Genomic DNA, 11,119 nt, shown 5'->3' with positions numbered 1-11,119 from the left:
AAAACCCTAATACTCTGGTGTTGTTTATAATCAGTACTAAACTATAAATTTCTTCAAAAGAAAAAGGTTTGCTAGTGTGCAGGGAAAAATGTTGGGCTTTTCCACTCAGAATCATATTTTTTATAGTTATTATTCAAAAAAAGGGCTTAAAAATCTTTAAGATTATTTTTCATAGCTGTAGATAAGGTTATTTATTCATCATATTTTGACAAAATGGAATTGTTGCAAACATTTTAACAAACCACTTTGGGACTTTGGTGACATATAAATTTGTGTTCATCGGACTGACAAAGTGTTTTCCTGCAGTAAGATCCAGTCTGTTGACCCGACCAGACAATGACTTATAGACGGTTGCAGAAACGTTGGTTGCCCTGCAGGACAGGACGTTTTCAGCAGCAGGTCCAGACTGAAGCCCTGTAGCTAAAGTCTGCTAAAAATGATAATTGTTTTTGGCTCAGATCCTAATTTAGGATGAAGATGAAGAAAATGTTCTCCCTAATCTGTACCAAACCTTTGTGCGCGCCCGTGGAAGAACTGCCTTGTAAACAAATAACTTTATATTGTTTGTGTAATAAGCACAAACTTGCATAATGTGGAGAGCAAAACTAAATTTCATGAATAATAGTCTCCTCCAAAAGCAACAGACTCACAAATCTATTAGATAAAAGTAAACAAAGCAGCAGGATTTTATTGCTTCTGCCATAAAATTCATTTAGATTGTAAATTTGCCGTGAGATACAAGCGTATTCAGTTGTAAATCATGTTGCAGTGAGGATGAGTCTGCAGCGTTGATGTGCAGAACACTGCCAGAGGTGCTTTGCAATCTAAACCTTATAGATCTCTTCTTCTTGTGCTTTATTATTGGGTTTGCATTGCTTTTCTCTCAGCGCCTTCTCGCTCTCCAAAGTAAATTGTCGCCCGTAACTAAGTTTGGAGGATCCAGAGTCCTGCCCTCGTGTTGCACGCTGATCTCATTGTGTCACACCGCGGTGCATTACGTGCCACGCACTCGTACGCTACAGGATCCTCAGCGTGTCTGTTTGGGGGGATGTTTTGACTCGGCGAGTCAAAGTGATGCTGTACCACCGCGTCCCCTTCTCCACCTTGTGAGTCATCATCTCCAGACCCAGTTTCCAGCGATATCTGGGCTCGCTGCTCACTTTGACTTCAGCATTGTGACATTGTGTCGTTGTCCTCAGCCGTGAGTCACATTAAATCCACCCTCAGCTGGAATCCATGACAAAAGTTGTAACACTGTCCTCTGCTGCGTATTTGTAAAGTTTTATAAAACTTTTTAACTTGTTGCTGTTTTCCAAATCCATTAAAGTGGACTAATGATGCTTTTAAATACTTATTTTTCACATTTAAATCCTTCTTGTGGTTTTTATAAAGAATAACTGCAATTGTTTTGTTTGAATTCCTCCTTATTGTAATTCCACAAGCCCCGCCCCTTTTTGGGGTGGGTGGGGGGTCTCAATGCAGCTGGTTTTGATACTGTGACCGCCCCCACCCCCTCCAGCTTCCAGACTGGTTCATTATGGCTTGATAAGAGGGGTTTAGGGTTATCTAACTGCGCAGAAACGTTTTATTCTCCCAGTACACAACAAAATGTATTTAACAGCTAAAAAAGGTTGATTTTGTATACGTTTCTTTTAAACCTTATTGGTTTTTTACATTTTAAATTTTGAGTTTGTTAGTTCATTTTCTGTTAGTTCATCATCTCTGTCTGCTGATGCAGATCCAATATTGATACTTTGTGTCTGGTAAATCAAAAAAATGTGTATTTTAAATCACATAAAGACTACAAGACATCAGAGTAATTTATTTCTTTATTTTAAACTTAGAAATATATTAATGTAGCATCATTATTTACAGTATAGCTGAGCTATAGCTGAGCTAATACAACAACAGAGGACACAAAATATGTGAAAATTTTGGTTTAAACAATAAAAATGGAATAAAATGGTCAAACTATTAAGATAAATTATTGTTTGATTGTCAGGAACTAGTATAAAAATGAAAATTTGAGTCTTAAATTATGTTACATCAATAAAACATGAAAATACTGAACATGTAACATCTAAAGATTGAGTGACTACGACACACATTACCCAGGCTGAAGAAAAAGTAGCTCCCTCAAACTGCGTATAATTTAGACAAGATATTAATAGTTTAGTTTCTTTCCACTGTGTTCTTGTTAATAATATACGTTACCTGAAATGGCTGGAGTATCAAAGTATCGATGCTTTGATTTTAGTGACGATTCTAAAGGATAAAGTTCAGGTATTGATATTTCAGTATCGATCCACACGTCACTACTTGATGCCACAAATCTAAACAAAGAGAAGTGTGGATGTCAACATCTTTATCCAATGTCAATGTTGATTGATTGATTGATTTGATTGATTGATTGATTGATTGATTGATTGATTGATTGATTGATTGATTGATTGATTGATTGATTGATTGATTGATTGATGCCTTTATTGTCATTGTATGGAGCAAAATTAAATTACATTTAAGAACACCCATTCAAGAAGACACACACATGACAAAAACATGGGGGAAACAGGTGATCGGGTCATGCAGCAACCAGCGAGGGTTGTGCTACCTTTAAAAAGAAAGACAAAATACCACAGAAGGTTGGATGAGGAAAAAACAAAACAAAACTTCATATTAAATCAACGAAATATGATACATTATGGTGTTTATGAAAAAACTCAACAAGCAAGAGCACATTTATTAGTCAGAGGAGTAAAGCCTGCAACATACTCGCTCCGACGCCGACGGGTCGACGCGTGGTCACGTGGTTGATCGGTAGTCGTTTTCGCACAGACTTTTCATAGTCACTGAGACACCCCGCGCCGAGCTCGGGGAAACCCCCCTCCCACTGAACCATACGTCACTGCATGGAATTTCCCCTGCAACAGCCGACAATCATTGCAGAAAAAGAAAAGACGTCACTCACCCGACGTATTTGTCCACATCTGTCCTGGTTAAAGCTCCACAGTTTTTATCAGTCAGATTTCTCTGTGCACGTCTGTTTTATCTCCATTCATGAGTTTTTCACGGTATGACTATCTTTATAAAACTCTGCTTCCTGGTGTCGGCTCTGGGAGCGAGTCGGGGCTTTTTTCCCCTCTCTTTTTTTTTTTTTTTTACCGAGTGCAGCAGCGCATATTAAGCACAAGCAAACAAGCCATAAGTTTTTCACGGTTTGACTATATCTTACAAAGCTCTGCTTTCTAGTCTGGGAGCGAGTTGTTCTTTTTTCTTCTTTTTTTTCCCGAGCGCAGCACAAAGACGCCCACGAATTTCAGACCAATCACACATTACCGTCAACATGGGAGGGGTTCAAAAGTTCTGCCGGGGGGTTGTGCCAAAAGAGGCTGTCGACACGACGCTGCGATGCCCAGTGACGTAATTTTCATCATTAAACTGCGACAACCCGTGCCAACGTCGGCAGTTCGCAGGGAGTATGTTTTCAGCTTAAGTGAGTTTAGAGGGAATGAGTCCGAAGAACCCAGCCTCCCAAAAGAAAAGCCCGTAGTTCAGCCACTAGTTCAGAATATTGGTGTTGAATTGTTCATTCTGTGCAGCTCCAGGTTGACCTTCAGGAAATCAGATTAAACAGAGTGAGAAGGGGAGAGGTGGGAGGAGGAGCCTCAAGTCGACGTAAACACCAGGACAAATTAGATCCCTCACATGGGGGGGGGGGGCTAATCTATAATCAGTTGTTTGGGAACAGAAGAAGTGTTTTTGGGCAGGCAGACAATAACAATTTTCCATCTGCCTTAATGTCCATTGGTACATCCAATGTGGTGAATCCAATCGAACAAATAGTGTGGGCAATCCCGCCGAACCGAGCTATTTGATTCTCCAAGATCAATTCCATCTGGCCAGCAAAGTTCAAGAACCACAGCCCACGATCCTCAGCAGAACCGCTTGCAGACCTTGTCCCAGCTTGCTCAAGGCAAAAGTCTGAGTGCTGAAAGAACGGCAATCCTTCATACTGGTCAAGCAGCCAGGAAATGGCCTGAATAGCCACCGACACTGTTTTGTAGAACACCAGGAGACCACCAAGCCAATCTGTAGAATCCAGTGATCAGAATCCAAATATATATCCAGAACAGAGCAGAACAGAGGTCCCACCTTTGACATGTCCTCCCATGGGAAAAAAAAACTTGTTCCAAAAAAATTTATTAAGAGACCAGCTAACCAAATCCATAAAATATATATATAAAAAAATTGGTTTCAGATGAAAACGTAGAGAAGGCTCCGAGCAGCAAAGCAGGGAAGATTAGGGAGGGCAGGAGAGAGGGAAAAAGCATCTTACTCCTCCAAGAGCAGGGGGAAAAATAAATAAATTATGTCATTAAAACAAAGTGGTTAAAAAACCTTAACAAGTTTTAACCTTTAAACCCAAACATGCTGAGAGGATAGATGAGTAAACATAAAAAAATGAAGTAAAAGTTGAGGTAAACATGTTTCCATTGACGACGTGTTCTTACTGCTGCCACTTTGGACAAAACCATTACATTTGAGCACTTCGAGTTTAAAAAAAAATCACTAAACTTCTAACCAATCAAGTCATTCAGAAAAGTCTGAGTGCTCTGAGAAAAGAGACGTTTTCTTTTTTTTTCTGCATGCAGCCTCATATGACCTGTATTTGTGAAGAATTCGAAAAAGTTACAGAGAGAAATGCAAAAACTGATAAGAAAATCAATCAGACCTTTGGTTTCTGCTGGAGTGAGCTTTTATGCCCAGTTCACACTAATAAATGACAAAATAAATTGATAATGAAATCATCTGTTTTGCAGCGAGGAACAAAAATACTTTCTTGCTTCAAAACAAAATTTATTTTCTCTCCAGGCAAAAAGATAAAAGTAAATTTCATCTCAGATTTAAACCTCATACATGCTGATTGCAAATGAACGTAGTCGTTGCTTTGCTCTGATTACCAAATCATTTGCTGCACTCCTTCTGCGCTGAAACAAATCCGAATGATGAAGTGATGTTTTTTGTTTGATGATTATTAAACAGTTTTATTCTTGGAGTGATTGCATTAACTTTGCTCTCTTATAATTTATTTTTACGTCCTTTTGAGATTATTTTAAAATACTAGTCGAACATGACACCACTCCTAAAGCTGAAACAGTTAAACATAATAAAACACATTTTATGTCATGTTTAAGTCTCGTCTTTCTGAATAAAGTGACCTCAGTGCTTCATGGTTTATTGTGCTCTGTCTTGTAAAAGAAACAACAAATCCTTGATAAACAAATTGCAGAGGACCATAAAAACATGAGCCAGCTCTCCTGAATAATTTAACAGCACCTCCACAAACTAAGGGCTAATGATGAATTAAATAGCAGTAACTTACAGTGGCAAAGGAATGGAAGAATGAAAGTTGTGTGGTGCACCCAGGGGAGAAACGTTTTGCTGCAGCAAATGAAAGAACAGCATTAAAGAGATGGTCCTGTTATTTTGATGGTCGGGGTTTTATTTGAAATAAATGGCGGTCAGCAAGCTCCCAGTTTGGATTTATGTGACTGGACTAATCACTTAAACATAGTTGTGCTCATTTTCCTTTTAGCCAAATGTTTGATTTAGTGATTTTTTTTTTTAGAATTTGGGAATTTTTTCTTCTTAAAACCCAAAGAATCTTCAGAAAAAAATAAAAATTTCCATCACAAATCAGGTGAGTCTGTTGCTGCTGCTGTTAATCACTGGTGTTTTAACTTTATTTTGTGTGGATTTAAATGTTCAATATGAGCTTTTATTCTAAGCATGTCGCTAAAATCAAACAAACCGGAAACAAAATGAGGAATTTAAATGAAAAGTCTTTAAAATGAGTTTGGATGTTTTGACGTTGTGTAGTTATGTAGTCAGTATCTTACATGCAGTAACAATCTCAGCTTAGAGTATTAAAATCTTTTCAATTATATAAAATAATCAAATTCTAAAACTTTCAAATACAGTGGTTTGCAAAAGTATTCATACCCCTTGAACTTTTCCATATTTTGTCACATTACAACCACAAACATAAATATATTTCACTGGAATTTAATGTGAAAGACCAACACAAAGTGGTATACAATTGTGAAGTGGAAGCAAAATTTTACATGAATCAAAACATTTTTTACAAATAAAAAACTGAAAAGTGCGATGTGCAAAAGTATTCAGCCCCCCTGAGTCAATACTTTGTGGAACCACCTTTTGCTGCAATTGCAGCTGCAAGTCTTTTAGGGTATGTCTCCACCAGCTTTGCACATCTAGTGACTGCAATTCTTGCCCATTCCTCCTTGCAAAACAGCTCAAGCTCAGTCAGATTGGATGGAGAGCGTTTGTGAACAGCAGTTTTGAGATCTTGCCACAAATTCTCAATTGGGTTTAGGTCTGGACTTTGACTGGGCCATTCTAACACATGAATATTCTTTTTTTTAAACCACTCCATTGTAGCTTTGGCTTTATGTTTAGGGTCGTTGTCCTGCTGGAAGGTGAACCTCCGCCCCAGTCTCAAATCTTTTGCTGACTCCAACAGGTTTTCTTCCAAGATTGCCCTGTATTTGGCTCCATCCATCTTCCCATCAACTTTGACCAACTTCCCGGTCCCTGCTGAAGAGAAGCACCCCCAGAGCATGATGCTGCCACCACCATATTTGACAGTGGGGATGGTGTTTTCAGAGTGATGTGCAGTGTTCTTTCTCCGCCACACATAGCGTTTTGCATTGTGGCCAAAAAGTTCAATTTTGGTCTCGTCTGACCAAAGCACCTTCTTCCACATGTTTGCTGTGTCCTCAACATGGCTTCTGGCAAACTGCAAACGGGACTTCTTATGGTTTTCTTTTAACAATGGCTTTCTCCTTGCCACTCTTCCATAAAGACCACATTTGTGTAGTGCACGACTAATTGTTGTCCTGTGGACAGTTTCCCCCACCTGAGCTGTGGCTCTCTGCATTTCATCCAGAGTCACCATGGGCCTCTTGGCTGCCTCTCTGATCAGTGATCTCCTTGTTCGGCCTGTAAGTTTAGGTGGACGGCCTTGTCTTGGCAGGTTTACTGTGGTGCCATACTCTTTCCATTTCTGGATGATGGATTGAACAGTGCTCCGTGAGATGTTCAAAGCTTGGGAAATCTTTTTATAACCTAAGCCTGCTTTAAACTTCTCCAAAACCATATTCCTAACCTGTCTGGTGTGTTCTTTGGACTTCATGATGCTGTTTGCTCCCCAATATTCTCTTAACCAACATCTGAGGCCGTCACGGAGCAGCTGTATTTGTACTGAGATTAGATTACACACAGGTGGACCCTTTTGAGTCAATAGCAGTCATCAGGCAACTTCTGAATGCAATTGGTTGCACTCAGGGAAAAGGGGGCTGAATACTTTTGCACGTCGCACTTTTCAGTTTTTTATTTGTAAAAAATGTTTTGATTCATGTAAAATTTTGCTTCCACTTCACAATTGTATACCACTTTGTGTTGGTCTTTCACATTAAATTCCAGTGAAATATATTTATGTTTGTGGTTGTAATGTGACAAAATATGGAAAAGTTCAAGGGGTATGAATACTTTTGCAAACCACTGTACATTCAGCTATGGGCTGATATTTTTTAGAATTAAGTGGGTTTTTTTAATAGATTTTCTTGGAACTAATTAATTTTTTTATTTGCAATTTTCTTGAAATTTATTAAACATTTGGTTATGATTGATTGAATTTGACTGTTCCTTGTTTTATTGCAAAATAAAACTCAGAATACATAACACGACAAGCTAGTTTTAATAAAAGTAGAAAATGAGGAAAAGAAAATGGTTGCATTAACAGTATTTAGAGTTTGTTGCCAAGCCTACAGATTTCTATAAATATGAACAGAGATGATTGTTCAATTACGAACATGATGAGAGTACACACTGTCCACAGACTGAGTACCAGATGCAGACATGTTAGCAGATGTGTGGAATAAAATGTACCGGTGGTGAGTTTAAACTTTCAAACTCTGGTGTTAAAGCCACTCTAAGCAAGAAACTGCTTTCTTCAGAGCTGTCAGTTATTATCACCATTATCTGAATCATCTGTGGTATTTTACCACCACAGGAACCACAATTATAATTTCTGTCAGTGGTGGCTAAAAGATGTGAAAATCACTCAAGAAGTCAAAATAAGCCTGGATGTGAATGGATCATGAAGGAGGAGGAAATCTGTAAAATGTCACATACATTTTGATACGTTCAAATTAAAGTGTTCATTTTTTTTTAAATCATTCGTTGTTTGGAAGCACAGAAAGTTTGTGCTTTTTGGTTAAAGTCAATTGTTTACAAAGGATCCTTACCTGCAGCTTCTGTAATACTCCATTGTTCCCATTTCTGTTTAGTGTAATAAAACCAATAATTGTGCCTAAATAAAAACGTCAACAACTTTGATTTGCAGGACATACCCTATTTATTTTAGTATAATACAAAAAATTAAATCCATAAAATCATCCATGAAGTTTAGTAGTACTATACTGGGATAAATATTTTTGCTTATGTATTTTAACTGAAATATTGGCCTCATTCACAAAATACCTGAGTCCAGAAATGAGACCGTGTCGTAAAAAGCGGTTGAAGCGAGCTTCCCTCTGACACTCCTTTGTGCCTCTGAGCGAGATAGTAACAGATCCAAGCAGGCAACATGATGTGAAAAAAATAAATAAATAAGAAAGGCAGTCATAACGAACTAATGTCATTAATGTGCGACCAGGCCACTGCTGGAACAACAACAAACACATGGTCGGCTGTAATGGCTGCCGTCTACCGGTGTTCTGTAAGAGTTGGTCTACCTGAAACAAGTTTCCCCACCAGAGGGGGCGCTCACAAGACACAGAGGATGAGATTGTTGTTGAGTGGGATTCTGATGCCTTTATTACAGAGGAGGAATAAACTTTTTGATGATGGTGAGCCTGATTTAGAAGGCTTTTGATTCAGCTTCATCCACACTTGTTAGAGCCTCGTAGCTCTATCTGTTTGTTATATCACACCAGTAAACAAATAAGCATTGCTAAATGTCACATTGATAGTCTTTGTTATAGTTATTGTTATACATTTGTTGTTGTGTACCTTTTAGTACATATGTTGTTAAATAAAATAAACAAATTGATACAACAGTCAAATGATAATTTTACTGATATGTATAAAGACTGCAAAGGCTGAAAAATCCTGAAGTTCGTATGAAATTAGAGGTGGTGTGAGAATTTAATTTTATTATGCTTTTTAAGCTAAAAATGGGTGGGGGGGTCGTTGTATTATTCATGGGATCGTGTTATACATGAATAAATACAGTATGTCTTATACAGCTGCATTTTTAATTTGAGCCGGCTTCTAAACACAACTTTGTTATTTCTGTTTGCAGATGATGTGGTCGTGTTTGTTTTGTTGTGCGGACATTGCTCTCACCACTCGTCACCGGGGCAGTTTGGATCAAGGTTAAAGAGGCTGGAATTCAATTCTCCTCCTCCGTGTCTGAGGCTGTGGACAGGATGGATGAGTTGTTATCAAAGGTACTGTACTAAGTTCTTAAGGCTTCAAACCCCAGTCCTCAAACTGTGGGACCCGTGTCACTGCTGGTACCCTGGACCTCTCTTGTGGTTCTCAGAAGTCACTGAATTGTGATAAAAAGCTATAGAGATAAAGATGAGTGGTTTAACCAGATTACAGTCTTGGCTTCTATCAGAAACGACTTGAAACAAAAGAGAAGTGGATATTTTTGAGAACCCCTGTGGCATCTGGAGTGAGTGGTTTTTAACCCGTGTCCTAGTGGCTACTTAAGCTGCACCAGTAAGTCTCTGTAGGAGCTTTTAGCTGCTTAAAGTGCCAAACTGCAGAGAAATGTTTGTTTTGTGAGGCAGAATAAAACTGCAGTGAGTGTGTGGATCATGTTGTCATCCCAGCCTTCAGCCTGGGTTAGGTGTGTTTTTGTTTGTTTGTATCTCAGTAGCTTCCTTCTATGATCAGATTGTTTGGAGTCGGGAGTTAAAGACGAGGTACAGGCTGTTTTCAGGTTAATTAGGATTCCATCTATTCAGTTTAAAAGTTAAAATGTGAAGATAGTAAAAATAAAAATGGGATTATTTAAAGATTGAATGGTCTTTGTTTGATCTTCTCCAATATTCAAACTTTAATAATGGTTTGCACAAACACCATTTTCTGAACCTTTACATTACTTTAAAAGCATTCCAACACAAAAATTATCTTTATTTTTTATCAAACATTACCCTCAGCGTCACTAGAAGCTTGATTCTCCTGTAACTATTTGTTTGCAATTAACCAAAGAATTTGCAAAATAGTGTTTCGATAAACAACTATGTGCTCATTAAAGATGCTAACGTTTTATTATTGAATGTGTTTTTCAGTGTTTCATTTTGCAAAAAGATGACTTAAGAACATCTTCAAGAACCAACAATAACGTCTAATTGCCTTCAATTCAAACCTGGAGGTTAGATCAGTTAATTATAAACTCATCATAGCTACAAACATGAATTGTGTCTCTCTCTTTCTTTTTATTAGCCTTTTAAAAGCACTTTGTTCAGAGTGTATCCTGTTTGATTTCTCAGTGCCAACTACAGTAAGTCTTAATTACCTGAAGTGTAATTATTCTCAGAGTTTCAGCTCAATGACTCCATCTGCTCATTAGAGACTTTCGTTTTCTCTTTTAGCCTTTGAGAAAATCTTAAAATTTAAAAACATAAGACAGTTTGGAGTCGAGAGACAAATAAATACTGGTGTCCGCATTCCTAAATAGAGAAGTAATAATGAGAGTGGATCCATAAACAAGTCTTAAACAAGGACAGCCGGCTGTGATTAATGTGAAGCATACTCGTTTTTTAAAGGAAGACCTTGGTTTGAACAGACATTGTCTCAGTTAACAAGTGTCCTTCATAACTTATTGATGCTGAGTGTTGACTGTGAAATAACACAGTGTTGTAGTCAACATCACCTAACCCAAGACCAGAGTGTATGAAGATCGAGACAAGAAAGGAGACCAAGACCAGAAATAAAACGGGGACTAGAGCCCTATAGGGTTGTGTATTGGCAAGAATTTGGCGATACGATACATATCATAACAGAGGGGTCACGATACAAT

The 11,119-nt window shown here is 38.1% G+C and overlaps 1 long non-coding RNA gene across 1 annotated transcript in view; it reads left to right on the top strand.

Moving 5' to 3' along the window:
* The window catches only part of LOC106524953 (uncharacterized), a 50,478-nt gene extending 40,391 nt beyond the window's left edge, over positions 1-10,087 (top strand). Inside the window, exon 3 of the long non-coding RNA XR_001311046.1 lies at positions 9,389-10,087. This is a non-coding gene — a long non-coding RNA (uncharacterized LOC106524953). The remainder of the gene's footprint in view (positions 1-9,388) is intronic.
* The last annotated feature ends 1,032 nt before the right edge of the window (positions 10,088-11,119 follow it).

The sequence above is a fragment of the Austrofundulus limnaeus genome, unplaced genomic scaffold (assembly GCF_001266775.1).
Source record: "Austrofundulus limnaeus strain Quisiro unplaced genomic scaffold, Austrofundulus_limnaeus-1.0 Scaffold207, whole genome shotgun sequence".
NCBI classification, from domain to species: domain Eukaryota; kingdom Metazoa; phylum Chordata; class Actinopteri; order Cyprinodontiformes; family Rivulidae; genus Austrofundulus; species Austrofundulus limnaeus.
This window is presented reverse-complemented; position numbering and strand designations above follow the sequence as displayed.